This window comes from Chlorocebus sabaeus, chromosome 7 (genome assembly GCF_047675955.1).
Source record: "Chlorocebus sabaeus isolate Y175 chromosome 7, mChlSab1.0.hap1, whole genome shotgun sequence".
In the NCBI taxonomy this organism is placed as follows: domain Eukaryota; kingdom Metazoa; phylum Chordata; class Mammalia; order Primates; family Cercopithecidae; genus Chlorocebus; species Chlorocebus sabaeus.
The window spans coordinates 96,232,460-96,253,157 of NC_132910.1; the positions used below are offsets into that span (position 1 = coordinate 96,232,460).

General features: G+C 38.9%; 1 long non-coding RNA gene and 1 pseudogene across 1 annotated transcript in view; one reads left to right on the forward strand and one right to left on the reverse strand.

Annotated features, from left to right (window-relative positions):
* Positions 1 to 210: 210 nt before the first annotated feature.
* LOC140712104 (uncharacterized) overlaps positions 211 to 20,698 on the reverse strand; it is a 36,009-nt gene continuing 15,521 nt past the window's right edge. The window contains exons 3-4 of the long non-coding RNA XR_012093554.1: positions 422 to 557; positions 211 to 335 (exon numbers count right to left, since the gene is read on the reverse strand). This is a non-coding gene — a long non-coding RNA (uncharacterized lncRNA). The remainder of the gene's footprint in view (positions 336 to 421; positions 558 to 20,698) is intronic.
* LOC103236727 (nicotinamide/nicotinic acid mononucleotide adenylyltransferase 1 pseudogene) lies at positions 18,245 to 19,097 on the forward strand (annotated as a pseudogene).

Consider the following 20,698-nt stretch of genomic DNA (forward strand, 5'->3'; position numbering starts at 1 on the left):
ACGTAGTGGAAGAAGTAAGAAACAGAGGTAAATATAGCACATTAACATTCCCACAAGTTAAAAAAAACACGTGAATACAAGACAACACTACCCATATTGCAAAAATGCATACAAACAAAAAGATAACACATCACAAATGTTAAAATGGATGCTTGTGAGGGCAGGAGAAGAAAGGGAATGGGGTATTGAGAATGAAAGAGCAAATGGCATAAAAGTGAGACTTACACAGAGCAATGGTTAGCTCTACCCTCTGTTCCTCAGGATCAACAACAACAGTAGAGATTTCTACTTTCCTCCCCGGAGAGCTTCAGAAGGTCTGTTGGGGTCCCAGGAATCTGTATTTAACAAGCATTCTTTTTAAGTCTTCCCAGCAGAAAAGCTGGAGAAACATTGTTCTTAAGTCTAGATAAAAACAGCTTACACATCCACTTTCATTAAATTCACTTCAAAGCAATCTCTGGAGAATTTGATGAGAGCCTCTGATGAGAGGTGCAAAAAGGGAGACACCAAAGAAGTGACATCTGTTCCCTGCTTTTAATAAGCTAACACCAACACACCTGGAAAAATAAAATAGAATGAGTACAGGCATACCTTGGAGATATTGTATATTCAGTTCCAGACCACTGCAATCACGCGAATATCCTTGTTTACACTAACTGTCAGGGAAATTTGGAGAAAAGATATTGAGTGCACTAGAACATTTAGGGAAAATCTCATCAGGTGCTGGAATGTCTAACTGTTCTTTGTAGGCAGGTAGTATGAAGAGTTAGAAAGGGAAAATGGTGTTGGCATTCTAGGAAAGAGAATGTTGAGCCAAGTTTCAGAATTGGAAATTGGCAGTGTGCGCAATATCAGTGTGGCAGATATTCAACATGAAGGGCACATTTTGGACTGGCATGAGGAATGCAGTTGAATAAACAGGCTGAGAAAAGAGTAGGAAAGATTTTTAAACGCAGGGGGAAGGTTTAGATTGATCCCGGAAGAGCAACACTACTCCCCCAATGAATCTCGTGTACATCTAGTCCCATCTTGGCATCTGCTTCCCATTGGACCTGAACTAATGCAAGTGGTACTGACAATGATCCAAAAAAAGTTGAGACAGCAATTTGGGACTGGCTCACCCTGCCCTGCAGGCAAAGAAGACATCACCCTGAATAATAAGTGGGACACCCTGATACAAGGTGACAGTTCAATTGCTAAAGATTTTAGTGGTGATGACCTGAGAAAATGTCCCCAGTAGAGGGAAGCAAACTTGCTAGGCAATGATTCAGACAGGCATGGAATCTCATAGAACATAGCATGCAACCACGAGACCTCTTCACAGTGAAGAGGGTGTGAGAGTGGGCCCAGGGCCATAGGATCCACTAGTCTTTGCATACTGTGGTCTAGAAGCAACCAGTTTCGTGGGACACTGGAATAACCTTTTAAAGGTATAGCTTCACTGTCAGTTCTGAAACAGTACTTTGGAAGGATTTGATACCATTTTCCAGAATAGCATATGCATTTAATCAGAGAACCATACTATGTCCCAAATAGGAGAAATACGTGAGCCTAGAAACCAAGGGATAGAAACATAGCGACTTATTCCCATCACTCACTTCGGTTTTGTCTTTCTCATCCCCACAGCTCTGGTCTCTGCAAGGTTAGAGGTCCCAAAGAGAGGCTCCACTCTTTCCAAGGGACACAGCAAGGGTACTATTGAACTACAAGCTTTGGCTGCCCCCAGCACACTCCCTAAGACTCCTTGTGACTAGGGATTGGCAAATGATCAGTCAATAGAATGACAGGGGTAATTGACCCTGATTAGCAGGAAGAACTGTTATGAGATCCTGGCCAGCTTGCTCCAAGACTAAAAGTCCCATATTTTGTTTTGCTTATAAACTATTTCCCAAAAAGTGGACAGTACTTAGATTTTCTGACTGAACATTATATTGACATTGCTGCTCAAAAGTCCTTTGGGTTCCACAGAGCAAAAGAAAGCAAGTTCACCTGGATTACACATAAATCAAATAAAAATGCTCTGGACATGCCAAAACCCCGTCTCTACGAAACACACACACACACACACACACACACACACACACACACACATACACACACAAATTAGCCGGGAGTGGTGGTGGGCGCCTGCAATCCCAGTTCTCAGGAGGCTGAGGCACGAGAATCACTTGAACTGGGAGGAGGAGGTTTCAGTGAGTCAAGATCACGCCACTGCACTCCAGCCTGGGCGACAGAGTGAGACTCTGTCTCAAAAAAAAAAAAAAAAAAAAAAAAAGCACTGGACAGATGAGCAGACAGCGAAGAACATCCAGTTTTGTTTTAAAGTAACAAGAGTTAGAGTGGTTATTAAATTTTAAGTGAAAGAAGTTTGCCTTTAAGAGGTCATAATAAAATGTGATATACTTTAAATAATGGAAATTTCATGGACTTTCTCAAACCAATTACTGAATTAGATCTTTTATTTTTTCATGGGCACATGGAAACATTTCAAAGTAAAACACTAAATGTGACTTGTTTATCCAAAACAGCTTATAAAGAATTAATAAAAACAGTGTGAAAACTTGCACAAAATGAAACAGCAAATTAAATTAATCCAGAAAATAAATACTGTTCCCTTCCTACAGATTCTCCACACCAGATGTGATAAATACTAATCAGATGGCAATTGTATGACACAGTTATGATGAAAATTCCTAGGAGCTATTTTTAGCTTTTTTGCCAACTGAAAATCATCTTCCAATGACTTCATTCAACAAAGTGAAGGTCTGGACAATCCTAACCTGCTGTTGGACAAGTGTCATGGTCAGTCTTAGGACAACACATGGTGAAAGTGAAACACAGGGGTGCAAACATGACTTTTAAACATTAACAAATTTGTGTATGTGCCACGTAAGGCTCATTCCTTTAATCTCATTAGTGTTGAGTAAAAGTGTCCTGTCTTTCCCGTTTATCCCATCAATGAACTGTTTTAAATATGCAGGCTGTTTGGGACTGAATTGTGTCCCCTACACACATTTTAATATGCTGAAGCCCTAATCCCCGTATCTCAGAATGTGGTTGTATTTGGAGATAAGGTCTTTATAGAGGTGACCAAGTTAAAATGAGGCTGTTAGCATGGGCCCTAAACTGATCTGACTCGTGTTCTTATAAAAAGAGAGTGGGTCATAAAAAGAGACACCAGGCATGTACAGGCATCCTGAGGAAGGGCCATTCCAGAGGAAAGACCAGGTGAGGACACAGAAAGGTGTCCATGCAGAAGGTGACCATCTGCAAGCTCACGGAGAGAGGCCTCAGAAGAAACCAAATTGCTGACATCTTAGTCTAGGACTTACAAACCTATGAGAATATCAATTTCTATTGTTTAAGCCACCAAGTATGATAGTTTATTATGGCAGTCCTAGCAAACTAATACATAAGCAACTTGGATTTTTCTTTAAAGAAACTCAATGTATCCAGATAGCCTGTCCCCTGTAAGACTTTTTAAGCCTTGCATTTTAAGGATTCTAGCCTATATTTTTAAAGATTTGGAAGATAAAACCAAACTCAAATGAGAAGTAAAATGTTTATTTAAAAAAATTGATACAGCCAATTATCCCATTTTAACTATAATCTGTACAGATGTTTTAGAACATTAAAAATACCTGATTTGAACATATATGAAGGGTATTTTGTCATCTTTAAATTTATATGTTCAAAATTTACAAGAAAAAACAAATAGCCCCATTAAAAAGTAGGCAAAGGACATGAACAGACACTTCTCCAAAGAAGACATACAATGCAGCAAACAATCATATGAAAAAAAGCTCAGTACCACTGATTATTAGAGAAATGCACATCAAAACCACAATGAGATACCATCTCACACCAGTCAGAATGGCAATCATAAAAAGTAAAAAAATAACAGATGCTTGGCTGGGTGCGGTGACTGATGCCTGTAATCTCAGCACTTTAGGAGGCCGAGACAGGCAGATCACCTGAGGTCAGGAGTTCGAGACAAGCCTGGCCAACATAATGAAACCCCGTCTCTACTAAAAATACAAAATAAATGAATAAATAAATAAATAAATAAAATAATTAGTCGGGCATGGTGGCATGCACTTGTAGTCCCAGCTATTCAGGAGGCTGAAGCAGGAGAATCACTCAAACCTGGTAGGCGGAGTTTGCAGTGAACTGAGATCACACCACTGCACTCCAGCCTGGGCAACAGAGCAAGACTTCATCTCAAATAAATAAATAATAACAGATGCTGGCGAGGTTGTGGAGAAAAAGGAACGCTTTTACACTGTTGGTGGGAGTGTAAATTAGTTCAACCATTGTGTATGACAGTGTGGCAATTCCTCAAAGACCTGAAGACAAAAATTCCATTCAACCCAGCAATCCTATTACTGGGTATATACCTAAAGAAATACAAATCATTCTATTATAAAGACATATGGGCTGGTCGTGGTGGCCCATGCCTGTAATCCCAGCACTTTGGGAGGCCAAGGCGGGCAGATCACTGGAGGTCAGGGGTTCGAGACCAGCCTGGCCAACATGGTGAAGCCCTGTCTCTACTAAAAATAGAAAAATTAGTCTGGCGTGGTTATGGGTGCCTGTAATCCCAGCTACTCAGGGGGCTGAGTCAGGAGAATCACTTGAACCCAGGAGGCGGAGGTTGCAGTGAGCCAGGATCACGCCATTGCACTCCAGCCTGGGCAACAAGAGCGAAACTCTATCTCAAACAAGCAAACCAAAAACACAGTAAAGACGTGCATGCGTATGTTCATTGCAACACTCTTCACAATAGCAAAAACATGGAACCAACCTAAATGCCCACCAGTTACAGACTGGATAAAGAAAATGTGATATATACACATCAGGGAATACTATGCAGCCATAAAAAGGAACAAGATCATGTCCTTTGCAGGGACGTGGATGGAGCTGGAGGTCATTATCCTTAGCAAACTAATGCAGGAATAGAAAACCAAAAACTTCATGTTCTCACTTATAAGTGGGAGCTAAATGATGAGAACTCATGGACACATAGAGGAGAATAACACACACTGGGACCTACCGGAGGGCGGGGAGTGGGTGGAGGAAAAGGATTAGGAAAAATAATTAATGGATAGTTGGCTTAAAACCTGGGTGATGAAATAGTCTATACAACAAATCCCCATGACACATGTTTACCTATGTAGCAAACCGCACATGTACCCTTAAACTTACAAGTTAAAAAATACATTAAAAATAAATTTATATGTTCAACAACAGAAGAAATCTGTTAAGTTACTAAAATGTGAAAATGATAAAGATGAATTATAAAATCAATAGAAATTGTTTTGACATAAAGCAAATTACAACAAAAGTTTCAAATCATACCAGAAGCCATAATTCATTAAGAAAAATAGATCAATCTTTTCAAACTGAAATAATGAATAGGTTCTTGGACTGTGTGGAAACACAATTAATGAAAAGAATGATGCATAAAGGTACATTAAGAAAACAATAAACTCCAGATTTCACAATATTCTTCTAATATCACTCAAGATAACATACAATTCATAATATTCTTCTAAACAAGTATATCAGTCTGCTATGGCAAGCTAGTTACTGAGTGTTGTCAATTCAACGAGTATTTGAAATTAGTCATTCATTAGAAATCTTGAAATACTTTGAAATTTTATAGCATATGCATAAAAGAATCTGGATTGAGGTTTTCCTAAATTGAATGACAATTCTAAAAATTTATGAGATAGCATCAATAACAAAAAGATGAATAAAACCTGAATGCTTAGAAATTAAAAATAGGCTACTAAATAATGGTTCAAAGAAAAATACAAATTAAATTTAAAAACATTTAGAAATTAATTAAATTGAATATCAAAACTGGGACATACAAAAACTTGTGGAATGAAGTGAAAATGCACTTTCAGAGGCTATTGTAGAAAATAATGATCGATTGAAAGGTAATGGGATAAGTGTCCAACTAATAGGTTAAAAACAGAACAATATAAGCCTGCAAGAAGAAGAGAATAAAGACGAGAGCAGAAATCAACAAACTGGACAACAATTACAAATAGAACAGCAATGAAACCAAAGTTGGCTCTTCAAAAACATTTATTTAAAAAATCAGTCTCTGCTAAGATTGATTAAGGAGAAGGAGAGAGAGACAGACAGAGAACATGCCCAAATGAACAATACTAGGATTAAAAAGGGGTATAACTTCTGTTGTATCCATGGTTGTAATACTAAAGAGTGTTATAACCAAGCTTATGCCAATTTAAATTTGAAAATAAAGACAAAATACACAAAATCTTAGAAAAATATATCCCAAAACCAACACAAAAAGAAATGCATGCCTATTACATATGTGTGAATTTTATCAAACTTCATGAAATGAATAATTCCAATTAGAATTATTATCTTACAGAACTTATTATCTTATACAAGCTTATACAGAACTGTCAAAAGGAAAAACTTGGAAAGGAAAAATCTGGAAATGCATTTTATGAGGCAGTTTAACTTTGATCTTAAAACTAAAAAATTGTATAAGAAAAGAAAATTATAGGGCAATATAATTTAGGAACATGATGAAAAATTCTAAACAAAATATTAGCAAACTGAATCTAGCATATACAGAAAAATGAACTACATCAGGACTAAGCTGGGCATTTATTTCAAAAATGCAAGAGCAGTTTAATATTAGCAAACTCATGAATATCAGTTATCATATAAATATATTAAGGGAGAAAAACGTGGTAATTTTAACAGATATAGAATAAAAATTTTATGAATGTATAATTCATTTTTTATTTTTAAAACCCATCAAATTAGAAGCAGAAGATATTTTTTTACCCTGATACAGAATACCAAAAGTTTGTTTAATATATCATATTAGCCAGGCACTGTCACATGTGCTGTTGTCCCATCTACTAAGAAGGCTGAGGCAAGGGAATCTTCCTCCCAGGCTTGAGCCTGGTAGTTCGAGTCCAGCTTGTGCAACATAGCAAGACCCCCATCTCTAAAATATAAAATGAAATTACATAATCAGGAAAAGCAGGAAAACATTCACTTTTACTTAACATTGTATTAAACATCATAAGCCAGTACAAAAAGTCAAGAGAAAAGCTAATAGATACAAAGATTGGAAAGGAAGGAACAAAAACTATCATTTTTCATAGATGATATGTATATACTGAAAATCCAAAAGAATCTGTAGAAAAATATTGGAATTATGAGTTTGGCAAAGTGGTTGAGCAAAAGATAAATGCATAAAAATCAATTCATTTATATACACCAGCCACAAAGAGCAAACGGCCTCTAAATATCCATTTACAATTGCAACAACAAAAAAAATGTGCTTCAAAGCAATCTCACAAAAAATACGCAAGACCTTTATGGAAAAACTATAAAACATTACTGAAAGATGTAAAAGAAGAACTTGATAGAGAAAGATTCCATGTTCATGAAAAGGAAGACTCAATGCTCTAAATATGTCAGTACTCCCCAAATTGATCCACAGTTTTAATATAGCACAATTCAAATCCCAACAGTGTTTTTGGTGGAAATTGACAAACAAATTTTAAAAGGTGTACAGAATAGCAATGTGCCAAGAATTATAACACTTCTGATGAAGAGGAATAAGGTAGATGTACTTGCCTACTAAATATTAAAATTTTTAAAACTCTAATAATTAAAGTGGTATTGACTTGGTGCAGGAAGACAAATTGACAAGTGGAACAGAACAGAGCTCAGGAATCAGACATCTGATATATAATAGAGATTGTATTGTAGTTCTGTGGGGAAAAGAAAAGATGAGATGGTCAATAAACATGTGAAGATAACTGGTTATCTCTAAAAGAAGTTGGATTCCCACATCATTATTCCTCTAGGGCTATCATAACAAAATACCATAGACTGAGCAGCTTAAACAACAGATGTTTATTTTCTCACAGTTCTGGAGGCTGGAAGTCCAATATCAAGGTGCTGGCAGGGTGGGGTTCTCGTAAAACCTTCCTCCTTGACTCACGGATGGCTGCTTTTTTTCTGTGTTTTCACCTGGCCTTTCCTCTATACTCACGCATCCCTGGTATGTGTGCATCTCTCTCTCCTTAAAAGGCCAAAGTCCTATTGGATCAGGGCCCCACCCTAATAACCTTTAACACTAATTACCTCCTTAAAAGCCCGATCTCCAAATATAATCACATTGAGGGTTAAAGCTTCAATATATAAATTTTGGGGGGACATGATTCTGTCCATAAATCTACAATATACTAGTAGAAATACAAATTTATTCCAGATTGATCAAAGATTACATATGAAAGACAAAACTTTAAAACTTACTACAAGTGGATGTAAGACATGAAACAACAGTTTTTGTACATTGGACATCAGGCAGCTCAAGACAGCAATTCCTGAGAAAATAGAAATTTACAAAGTAAGCCCCAGAATTGCTCCCAAATTAATGCTTAAAGGCAGCTTCCAGGCTGCAGTGCAGGAATGAGGATCTCAAACAGCCTGCAGGCTCCCAGTGTTAAGGGGACAGAGCTAAGGATTCGGAGTAGCCAAGGCAGCTAGAATTTGTAGGACTGAGTAGCAGAAAAATTGTTGCACAGAGAAGAGATCTGCACAGACAGAGCTCCAGATATCTGCAGAGGGTTCCCCTTGAATCTTCAGTTAACTATTGATCAGTGAATGTATATGCTGAGAACCAGAGAAAGAATCACCAGAAAGGAACAGGTGTGATAATCCCCAGAGATCACACAAAGGGCTATTGAAGTCAGAATGGAAAAAACTGTATTATTTGTTTTTAAGTAGCTTAACTGCTTCTCAGAACAAAGTTCAAGAATATGTAAAGGAATGAAGAAATGTCCTGCAAGGAACAATATGAAATTCACATTGTCTGACAGCCAATCAAAATTGCCAGGCATGCAAAGAAGAAGAATATGATCTATAATGAGGAGAAAAATCAGTCAATAAAAACAGACCTAATTAAATGGACTACAGCATTAGTGGACAAGGATGTTAAGGCAGCTACAAAAAGTATACCTCATATGTGCTGGAAGATAGAGGGCAACATGAGCATTTTAAGAAGAGATATGAAAGAGATTTTTAAAAAATATTTTTAAATTTTAAAAATGTGGGTCTTTTTAGACCCAAATAAAATTACTAGAGATGAAAAATACAGTCATTAACAAGAGTGATGCTGTAGAAGAAAAGGTTAGTAAATTTGAAGACATAGCAGTGGAAACCATTCAAAATGAAACACAGAGAGGAGAAAAGACAAAACAAACCAAAAAGCACAGTGCATCACTGAGTATGTGACAATGTGTAATTGGAGTTTCTGAAAGAGAAAAGAAGAAGGAAGGAGGGGCATAAAAAGAATTGAAGAAATAATGGCTGAAAATACTCTAAATTTCATAAAATTTATTGAAATTTTATTCCAAATTTAATTAACAAAGGTCTAGTGGATTCTTTCTTTCTTTTTCTTTTTTTGAGACAGTCTCGTTCTGTCATCCAAGCTGGAGTGCAGTGGCACAATCTCAGCTTACTGCATCCTCTACCTCCTGGGTTCAAAAGATTCTCGTGCCTCAGTCTACCAAGTAGCAGGGATTATAGGCATGTGTCACCACGCCCAGCTAATTTTTTTTATTTTTTAGTAGAGATGGGGTTTCACCATGCTGGCCAATCTGGTCTTGAACTCCTGACTTCAAGTGATCCTCCCACTTCAGCCTCCAAAAGTGCTGGGATTATAGGCGTGAGCCACCGGCACCCAGCCAGATTATTTCCTGAAGCCATTCAAGACAGTCATTAGAAACTACAGAAACAAGGAATCTGATTTTTTTATGTACCCACGAAAAGACAGTAGTTTATGATTAACTCAGAAAAAGAGAACGAGAGAGAGAGAAGTATACAAAAGATGGGAAGTGGCAGGTATCTCCTATTTCTTCAGAACAGACTTCGGGTGATTTAATTCCAACTCACTGATGATTTTAGATCTGGAACATCTCTGAGAGATCATCTCATTTAATTTCCTTGGCTTATACATTCAAGAACTGAGAATCAAGATATTAAATGACTTGTCCAAGGTCACATAAAATGTTAGTTACAGAATTGTCACTAGCACTTAAGTTCCTTGATTTCTAGTACTCTAGACTCTAGTACTCTAGAAGCACTCTAGGCTTTCCAGTCAATCAGAGAACAAAAAAAAAAAAAAAAAAAAAAAATTCCCTCTCTCTCTCTCTTTTATTTATTTATTTTTAACCCTGGGCCAACCATAGGGTACCCCAATGTACAAGTAAAATTCTCTGATCACATTACTCATTTCAGAGAATAGCTATGAAAATGTGAATTTGCTTAGAGGATGGATAGTCTGGTTTTAACTGGCTGTGAGTTTTGGTTGAGCATCAATGAGAGAAAAGTACCTAGCAGTGGCTCTGGGGACCTGGGACACTATCACAGGACTGAGGGCAAAACTATTTTCTCAATAATGCTAAGACGCTATTTGCCTTTTCATACTCCCTCTTTTGTAAATACATAATGGAATGTTCCAGAGTCTACATGACGTGTGATATCATAGCAGATTGAATGTACAAGCAGCTATGACACTATAAACATCTTCTATTGTTAGGCATTAGAAAATTTGCAAAAATGAAAATGCCATTCTTCTCACTATTTTTTTGGAAAAATTATTTTTTCATAAAATATGTTAACATGTAATCGGTTTGTTATTGCTATTTTAAAATATATAAGAAATAAATATTTTAAAAGTTCCCTCAGTCTTCTAATTTAATAAATACTGATAAGTATAGTCCATATAAATAAGTGTTTCTTGGAGTCCTTGATAATTTTTAAGAGTGAAAAGGGATCCTGGCCAGTCGCATGGCTCACGCTTGTAATCCCAGCTCTTCGGGAGGCCGGAGCTGGCGGATCACGAGGTCAAGAGTTCAAGACCAGCCTGACCAATATGGTGAAACCCCGTCTCTACTAAAAATACAAAAAACTAGTTGGGCGTGGTGGTGCGTACCTGTAGTCTCAGCTACTTGGGAGGCTAAGGCAGGAGAATCACTTGAACCCAGGAGATGGAGGTTCCAGTGAGCTGAGATCATGCCACTGCACTCCAGCCTGGGCAACAGAGCAAGATTCCATCTCAAAAGAAGTCCTAAAACAAAGAAGTTTGAGAATGGCTATTATACCAGGTTTCCAAAATCATGCCGAAGAATTTATCTTTCACTATCAGGCTCGTTACTGAAGAGTTTTGAGCAGGGAAGTGTCATAATCAGAGTCAGGCTTTAGTGAAGACTTGCCTGGCAATTTATGGATGGATAGATAATGAAAAAGGGAATGAAAAAACAATCAGAAGGCTATAAAAGTGCAGTTGAGAATTGGGGAGATAATGGACTAGATATGAGAAGGAGGCAAAACGATGTAGCAGTGGAACTTATGGGAGAATGAGTGATGAGATTCAAGGGTCACTGGAGAGAAAAATGACCAATATGTTACCTAGATGACCAAAAGAGTGGCAGTGCCATTAACAAAAATAAAAAATCAAGAGGATGAGTTTTAAGTTTTGAGCTGCTAATGCTGAGGTAAAATTGTGACTATCACCTGCAGAGAGTTGGAAGTGTGGGACTAGAATTTAAGAAAGTTAGTTCATGTTGGACAGATGGAGTTAGATGGTGTTTGAGGTTTGGGAAGCTGAAAAATTCCCCAGGGAGATGAGGGGGTGTGGGCTGGAGAAAGAGAGGGGGAACAATAGACCCCATAGGGTCAATAGGGGAGGTGCCAATCCTAAAGGTAGAATTAGCACTGTGATTTTGCAATGCCTCTGAAACCAGGAGGAGTGCTTCTAGAAGGAGAAAGATGAGTTAATGGTATCCAGAAGCCCATAGGGGTAGGAACTAAAATAATTTCTGTGATGTCTCAGGAATCTTCAAATATAATTTTATTGGAGTGGTGGATGTGAGTCAAATTTCAGAGGGCAAAGGAATGAGTGTGGGTTGGGAAACTCCAAAAAGAAATTTGACCATAAGAAAATAGAGTGAGAGAAAATGGTAACCAACCCAGAGAATGGATAAACTCTGAGGATGAAAACATGCAGGGAAGGAAAAAAAAAAATCCTACAAAAACTTACTGTTTGGAGTCAGAAAGAGGAAGCCTGAAAAGGGGGAAGGATTGGTTAGTGCCCAGGAAAACGAGATGGGCTAGAATTGGGGGGCAGGGGTGGTGCAAACAGGTAACAATGTCCAAGGCAGCAGAAGTCTAGGAACACCTGGGGAATATCAGGATCAGATATGCCTGGACTCCATTCCTGACAAAAACAAAACATGAAAAGCTTATATGCATAGAAAACTCCTGCAGGTTTTATAATAGTCAACTTTCACAAGTAGTTTCCTCTGAAAAGCAGGACTCATGGAGATTTCCTTTTTGTATCTATTCTTCTGTATAATTGGAGTCTGGAATTTTTAAGATCACAAATCCATATTTATTTATAATTTAAAATATTCAAATTTTTAGCAATCTGTGTCAAGTTCAAAAATTTAAACAATTTGACCTTGAATGAGAAGGAAAAATTGAAGAAGGTATCTCTTACTATATATGTATAGAATTTCTTCATGTGCATAAACTTCTTTTATAATTTAAAAAATTGTAAGAGAAAATATTGTCATAAGGAAGAAAAATAAATAGTTGGTATTGTGTTCTATAACATTCACCTTTTAGTTCTGGGCAGGAGGATATAATGTCCCTGCCCTCAGAGAGTAAAGAGACAGGACATGATGCAAAATAGCTTCTAAATCCCAGCCCAGTGTACAGAGTAGAAACATCGTGGGACAAATTAAAAGAATTAACTCTAAAGCTACATCTAAAGCCTTTAAGGTGCCTGTCATATGGTAGCCACTCAATAAATACTAGTTATTATGACTTGTCAAGTTATATTTATATTTAGTATATTATAAAATGTAAATGTAGTAGCCTTAGGCCTCTAATAATTCCATTAATATTTACAGAACCCAATGCCTGCACATGTGCCAGAGATGAGAAAATGAATGAGATATTATCCTTTCCTTAGAAGCTAATTGGCAAACAAAATATAAAAAGATATATAATAATGCAGGTCAGGGTATGCTGTGTTCCAAATATGTGATCCAGACAAAGTGGTTCTGCAATTTGAAGATTAGAAAAATCACAGAGGACAGGAGCAATTAGGAAAAGCACTGCAGAGATAAGACATGAATGGACCTTGGAGAATATTAAAGGAGAGAAAAGGGCATCCTGGGGGGAAACTGTAATGAACAGAGACTAGAAACAAAAAAGATGTGTGGTCTAAATATAATTTGTTATCCTGGATGGGATCCTGAAACAGCAAAAGGACTGTTGTATGAAAACTGATGTTTAGTCAAAAGTAATATACTGATATTGTTTTCTTAACTTTCACAAATGTATCATGATAATGTAAGATGTTAACATTGGGGAAACTGGATAAAGAGTACACATATAGGAACTTTCCATACCAACTTTATATTTTTTTCTGTACATCTAAAAATTATTCCAAATTAATATTTATCTTTAAAACTGTGCATGGTAAGTTCATGAACTAGTGAGTAAATGAATAGAGCCAAAGCTCAGAATTTAGTTAGAAAGATAATGATAAATTAAGACGAACAGGTGGGTAAGTCCTAGATTGCAGAAGACTTTGAATGCCTGGCTAAAGATTTCTGATTTAATTCTGCAGTTCATGCAGTGTCATTGAAAGTAGCAGAGCAATGAGGTGTTTGAAGAATAAAGGAGCCTTCGAATAGGTGGCCCAGAAAGTCTTATGTCACCAGCATCATTGACTTCCATTTGTGCAACATCACGCTTTCTAAAAACCACCACAAATGGCACACTAACATATTCTCATTCATATTTTCCTCAGTTATTAAATGCTAATGTTCAGTAAAAATACCAGGTGATGGGAGAGAAGCAAACAATGTAGCCCTCCCCTCATGAATAATGAAGCCCTAAGTAATGATGATTTGGTCTCACTCAATATCCATAGTGCTAGAAGCAGACCTTTCTCTATGAAAAGTTAGTGTTGTGATGAGCTTCCACTTCTTTTACTGTCAGCCAAAAACAGTTCCTTGAAGGATATTGCTTCACTGTAGGAAAAATCATTTAAAAGACCCTCCAAGTTGTGCAGATATAAGGCAAACAGAAAATCTTTGCCTGTGAGGGTTTGTGTGTAGGTGTAGGTGTCCAAAATGAGCATGTGTTTGTTGCTTAACAACATCTGCCTTTCTCGTTTGCATGAAACAGGGAGATTCATTGTTGGGTGTGCCAAGGTAGTCCAGTGGCAGGAAGAGATGCTAAGACAGACCAAACAAGGATTTATGGAGAAGACTTAGTGTCCAGCATGATAAGAGGCTGGGATTGGGTTCTTTTCTAACCTTGCCCCACCTGGCTTGGTGCTAAGCATTGAAGGGAAAAATAGATGAGTGTGTGAATGTGATCTAAAATAGATGTGATCTCAGAGCTCCAGAGGGACACTGCTGGGGTGATGGGAAGAAGAGAGCTGAATCAGTAGGAGCATCACAGCAGCCACAAACAAATGTTCTGATATCAGAATGTGTGGGACCCATTTTTAACCTCATGTAGTAGAGACCAAGCCAAGGCGTTAGTGGATTGTTCATACTTCCCAGATTTCTCTTTCTTCCTGGCTTTTTGTAGGACTGATCTCCTTTGAACTGAGTAAGTTCCTAGTGTTCTTACCCAAGCAGGCTGGCTGCAGGAGGCCTTAGGAAATAAGTGGACTTCCTGTCACTAAGGGCAGGTGGCAATCAAGCAAGAAATTGAATAAATAAATGTGAGGCAATTGTGTGTGTATTCCAAGCTAGCGAAGTGGATCATTCTAGATACACTATTGATGTGAATTTCTACAAAGTGAGTCATTTCCCCTATGGTCTTTTTAAACATTTCTTAAAGGTATTCCCACAACACCTGCAGTTCAGTGCACTGTTTTTGAGAATGTAAGAAGCAGAGTGCACAACCTACCTATGAGAAAAATGGACTCAGAGGATAGGAATGAGAGAGCTTCACGAAGAGGAAACCTGCATGTACTAGTCTGATTCTTTTTTCTGCTTGTGTAGGACACACTACCGTGCTGCCTGTTTGAAGCCACCTCACAGTATAATTGCAAGAGCCACTGGGACATTGGTTCCATGAAAGGAAGAGTTCTGTGTTGCTTATTGACCTATACCAGGGCCTGGTAGATGCTCAGTAAACATTTACTGAATAAACCAATGAATCTAGTGAACTAAGGGACATCAGAGTATCTAAATACTACAAAGTAGGATTGAAGACTGTTGATAGTTAATGTCTGTCCACTGAAAACACTATTAGGGAGGGAGAAATTTTCTGGGAGAAGATTGTCAGGAGGAAAGAATACATTAATACAAATACACAGCGGAGAAAGCTTATGTAATGGAGGGCTCCAGTCTAAGTCCCTTTAAGCTAAATTGAGCCAAGAGCATTGTCTTACTGATGAGTATTCCTTTGTAGAGGAAATAGAGATCTTTGAGAAGTGGAAGTAAACCTCAATTTTCTGGGCCTGATGCCAGATATTCTAGCACATTAAAGATGACAAAGGAGATGACACCTTAAGATTTATTCCAGATTGTATATTTTCCTCCATTTGTGGGTTAGATTGTATATTTTTCTCCTTTTGTGGGTTGAGAAAGTAATAGAAAATGTGGGGAAAGAAAGTTTCTGCTGTTCTCTCTATAATTTTAGGAGCTACACTATCTGGGAAGCTTGGGGTCTAACTAATCCTGTGATATCTAGACTAAGTAAGAAGAAATGGGTGGATCTCCAGGTAAAGGAAGATGGTAAGATGCATCTTGTCCAAGGGTTCTTGTAGCTGAGTATACACTAATAGTTGATTACCTCAAAGAGTAACTGAAAGGGCCAGGGTAGCTCTACTTACTGGGAAAGAGGGACATTTTATATTTGATTTGAAATGTTTGTTATACTGTCAGAAAATGCTATTGTTACAGATTTTCTGGGACTCTATACTACATTTTCCCCATTCTAATGGTGAGAATGACCTAGTAAGTCAACTGTATCTTGCCATTTATAATTTGGGAAGAGTTTTGAAAAGGCACAGGGTATCTCTGGTCTACAAAGGTTATACCTCATTCAGAAAAAATTGGAGGCACCCGGGTGCAGTGACTCACACCTGTAATCCCAGCACTTTGGGAGGTTAAGGAGGGTGGATCACCTGAGGTGAGGAGTTTGAGCCCAGCCTGGCCAACATGGTGAAACCTCGTCTCTACTAAAAATACAAAAACTTAGCCGGGTGTGTAATCCCAGCTACTTGGGAGGCTGAGGCAGGAGAATTCCTTGAACCCAGGTCCAAGAGGTTATAGTGAGCCGAGATTGCACCCCTGTACTCTAGCCTGGGCAACACAGCGAGACTCCATCTCAAAAAAAAGAAAAGAAAAAGAAAAAATTTGAGGCTTTTCTGCAACAGCAGGCATTTCTTTTCTCTCTCTTTGTTTTTTATTTATTTATTTGTTTTTGAGACATGGTCTTGCCCTGTCACCCAAGCTAGAGTACAGTGACATGATTATAGCTCACTATAGTCTCAAACTCCTGGACTCAAGTAATCTTCTTGCCTCAGCCTCCCAAAGTGGTGGGATTATAAGTGTCAGCCACCACTCCTGGTTAACTATAGGAATTTCAAAGCATAAGAGTTTGAAAGACTGAAATAGCTATGGGCTTCAAAAATCATGTGTGGGAAAACAAACACAGTTAGAAAATTTACTTATGCAGGGCTGGGTTCTCACTACTGTAAAAAAGTAGAGGTAAAATTTAACAGATAATAATGTTCTACAGTTTCTGTGCATTTCCTTTTTAATGAAAATACTATTTAGGTGTCTGCAAAGCAATTTTGATAATAGAATAACAGGTAGTGAGATCATTTTATACAATTAGCATAACTGACATTAAGAAAATGTAGATGGCACCAAGTGCAGGGGCTCACACCTGTTATCCTAGCACTTCAAGATTGTCTGAGGCCAGGAGTTCAACACAGTGAGACTCCGCAAAAATAAAGTAAAAAATTAGCTGGGCGTGGTGGCACACGCCTGTAGCCCTAGCTATTCAGGAGGCTGAGGCAGGAGGATCACTTAAGCCCAGGAGTTGAAGGTTACAATGAGCTATGATCATGCCACTGCACTCTAGCCTGGGCAACAGAGTGAGATCTTAAAGAAAGGAGCACAGAGAAAGACAGAGAGAAAGACAGAAGGAAAGAGGGAAGGGAAGGGAAGGGGGAAGGGGGAAGAGGGAAGGGGAAGGAAGGGAAGGGAGGAAGGGAAGAAGGAGGGAGGGAGGAAGGAAGGAAGAAAAAAGGGAAGGAGGGAGGGAGGGGGGAGGAGGGGAGGGAGGGAGGGAGGGGAAGGAAGAATGACCCATAGTTATCTTATGCATGTCTTTCTCCAGATGTAGAATCAGTCATTTCTCCAAAATGTTTTAGTTTCTTTAAATGGGGAATGTTATTTAGAGGTCACAATCTGGGTGTGAAAGACGTTCATTGCTATTGCATTGGTAATTGTTTGTAAAACTTTTTCTTCAAAAGAGCCAGGGAATATGTATTTTTAGACAAAGTGCATCATGAGTTCATACTGATATTCTCAGTTCAAAATTAAGGTTAAAGTAGTTTTAATTAAACTGTTTAAATTTATATTTCTATTGCTTTTCTTTTATGTGGAAAAGCTTGGTTGATGACAATGTTAATTACTTTTTATTACCCCGTCATATGTTCCTAATGATATGGATACATTCTGAGAAATGCATTGTTAGGTGATTTCATTGTTGTGTGAATATCATAGACTGTACTTACACAAACCCAGATGGTATAGCCTACTACACACCTAGGCTATATGCTGTAGCCTATTGTTCCTAGGCTATAAATCTATATAGCATGTTACTGTACTGAATACTGGAAAAGGTCCAGTAAAAATACAATAGGAAAAATATTTCCCTCACTGGCATCCTGGACATCGGTTTTCTCCAGGAGCACTCAGGCCAGTGGACAGTGAGGGTGCAAGTTACAATTTGGATACAAAACCATTTTTCTAGCTCACCTTAGGGAAGACTGTTGACACACTAATTGGAATGGTTCCAATAGTCTACCTAGCAAGACACTTCAGATTCAAAGAATTTCCTTTGTAAAAGCAAGGGAGGCATCACAGTTTTCCATTTACATCAACAACTTCAAGTTCTAACCATGGAAAATTCAGAGAAGACTGAAGTGGTTCTCCTAGCTGTAGCTCCATCAGTCCTATCACCAACAGGCACCTCAGGTTGTTTGAGCTGGCCAAGGACTATATGAATGGAACACAAAGATATAGAATTGTCAAAGGCATGATCCTTCCTGTTGGTGATGCTTATAAGAAGAAAGGACTCATTCCTGCCCATTACCGGGTCATCATAGCCGAACTTGCCACCAAGAATTCCAAATGAGTGGAAGTTGATACATGGGAAAGTCTTCAGAAAAAGTGAAAAGAGACTGTTATGGTGCTAAAACACCATTAGGAGAAACTGGAGGCTAGTGACTGTGATCACCAGCAGAACTCACCTACGCCAGAAAGGCTGGATGGAAGAGGAGATGAACTGAACAAAGACAAGATACTAGTCAAAAAAAAAAAAAAAAAAAAATCCCTAGAGCCAAAATCAAAAGGTGCACCAAAGGTCAAGCTGCTGTGTGGGGCAGATTTACTGGAGTGCTTTGGTGTTCCTAATTTGTGGAAAAGTGAAGACATCACCCAAATTGTGGTCGACTATGGGCTCATATGTATTACTCGGGCTGGAAATGATGCTCAGAAATTCATCCATGACTCTAATGTGCTATGGAAACCCCAGAGCAACATTAATGTGGTGAATGAATGGATCACTAATGATAGCTCATCCAGAAAAATCCAGAGAGCCCTTAGAAGGGGCAGAGCGTTCACTACTTGCTACCAGATCTTGTTCAAGAATGCATTGAAAAGCATAATTTGTACAGCTCTGAGAGTGAAGACAGGAATGCTAGGGTCATCCTGGCCCCTGTGTAGAGAAATACTGCAGAAGCTAAGGCATAGAAATCCTCCAGCATGATGCTTTGCACTTCCCTTTTGAGTATTTGCAACAATCTGGGTGTTAGTGACAGGAAAAAGAAATTGTGATCCTGTTGCTTAAACTAAAGCTTGTAAGTTTAGTAAAAATCAGCAGTAAGGTAAAATCAGCATCTTTTCTTTTTTTAATTTTTACCAGAAGGTGCTAAGATGAATGTTTTCTGTATTTTTTTTTTCCAGACAGAGTTTCACTCCGTCACCCAGGCTAGAGTACAGCGGCACGATCTTGGCTCACTGCAACCTCCACCTCCCAGGTTCAAGCAATTCTCGTGCCTCAGCCCCCTGAGTAGCTGGGGCTACAGGCATGCACCACCATGCCTGGCTAATTTTTTGTATTTTTAGTAGAGATGGGTTTTCACCATGTTGGCCAGGCTGGTCTTGAACTCCTGACCTCAGGTGATCCGCCCACCTCAACCTCCCAAAGTACTGGGATTATAGGCATGAGCCACCACACCCAGGCTGTTTGGTCTTTTAAAAAATATATATGTATATATAAATCTCTTTATCTTTCAAACAAGAGATTGGCAGCACACTAAAACCAGAAGAATTTTCTGTGAAACTAACTACAAATAAGCAGTCAAAAAGTACATCCTAGCTCTAGCACATAAAAGAAGCAAAGTGTGAAAAGCGAAAGTTCATTTAAAATTCTAACTAAGAGATTTTTGGGTTTCAAGATGGCTGAATAGGAACAGCTCCAGTCTACAGCTCCCAGCACGAGCAATGCAGAAGATGGATGATTTCTGCATTTCCAACTGAGGTACCGGGTTCATCTCACTAGGGCTTGTTGGACAGTGGGTGCAGCCCACAGAGTGTGAGCTGAAGGAGAGTGGGGCATTGCCTCACCCGGGAAGCACAAGGGGTCAGGGAATTCCCTTTTCTAGCCAAGAGAAGCTATGACAAATGGTACCTGGAAAATTGGAACACTCCCACCCTAATACTGCGCTTTTCCAATGGTCTTAGCAAATGGTACACCAGGAGATTCTGTCCTGCACCTGACTCAGAGGGTCCCACACCCACGGAGCCTTGCTCACTGCTAGCACAGCAGTCTGAGATCAAACTGCAAGGTGGCAGTGAGGTCGGGGGAGGAGTGTCCACCATTGCTGAGGTTTGAGTAGGTAAACAAAGCAGCCAGGAAGCTCGAACTGGATGGAGCCCACCACAGCCCAAGGAGGCCTGCCTGCCTCTGCAGACTCCACCTCTAGGGGCAGGGTGTAGCTGAACAAAATGCAGCAGAAACTTCTGCAGACTTAAATGTCCCTGTCTGACAGCTTTGAAGAGAGTAGTGGTTCTCCCAGTATGGAGTTTGAGATCTGAGAACAGACAGTCTGCCTCCTCAAGTGGGTCCCTTACCCACGAGTAGCCTAACTGGGAGACACCTCCCAGTAGGGGCCAACTGACACCTCATACATACAGCCAGATGTCCCTCTGAGACAAAGCTTCCAGAGGAAAGATCAGGCAGCAACATTCGCTGTTCTGCAATATTTGCTGTTCTGCAGCCCTTGCTGGTGATACCCAGGCAAAAAGGGTATGGAGTGGACCTCCAGCAAACTCCAACAGACCTGTAGCAG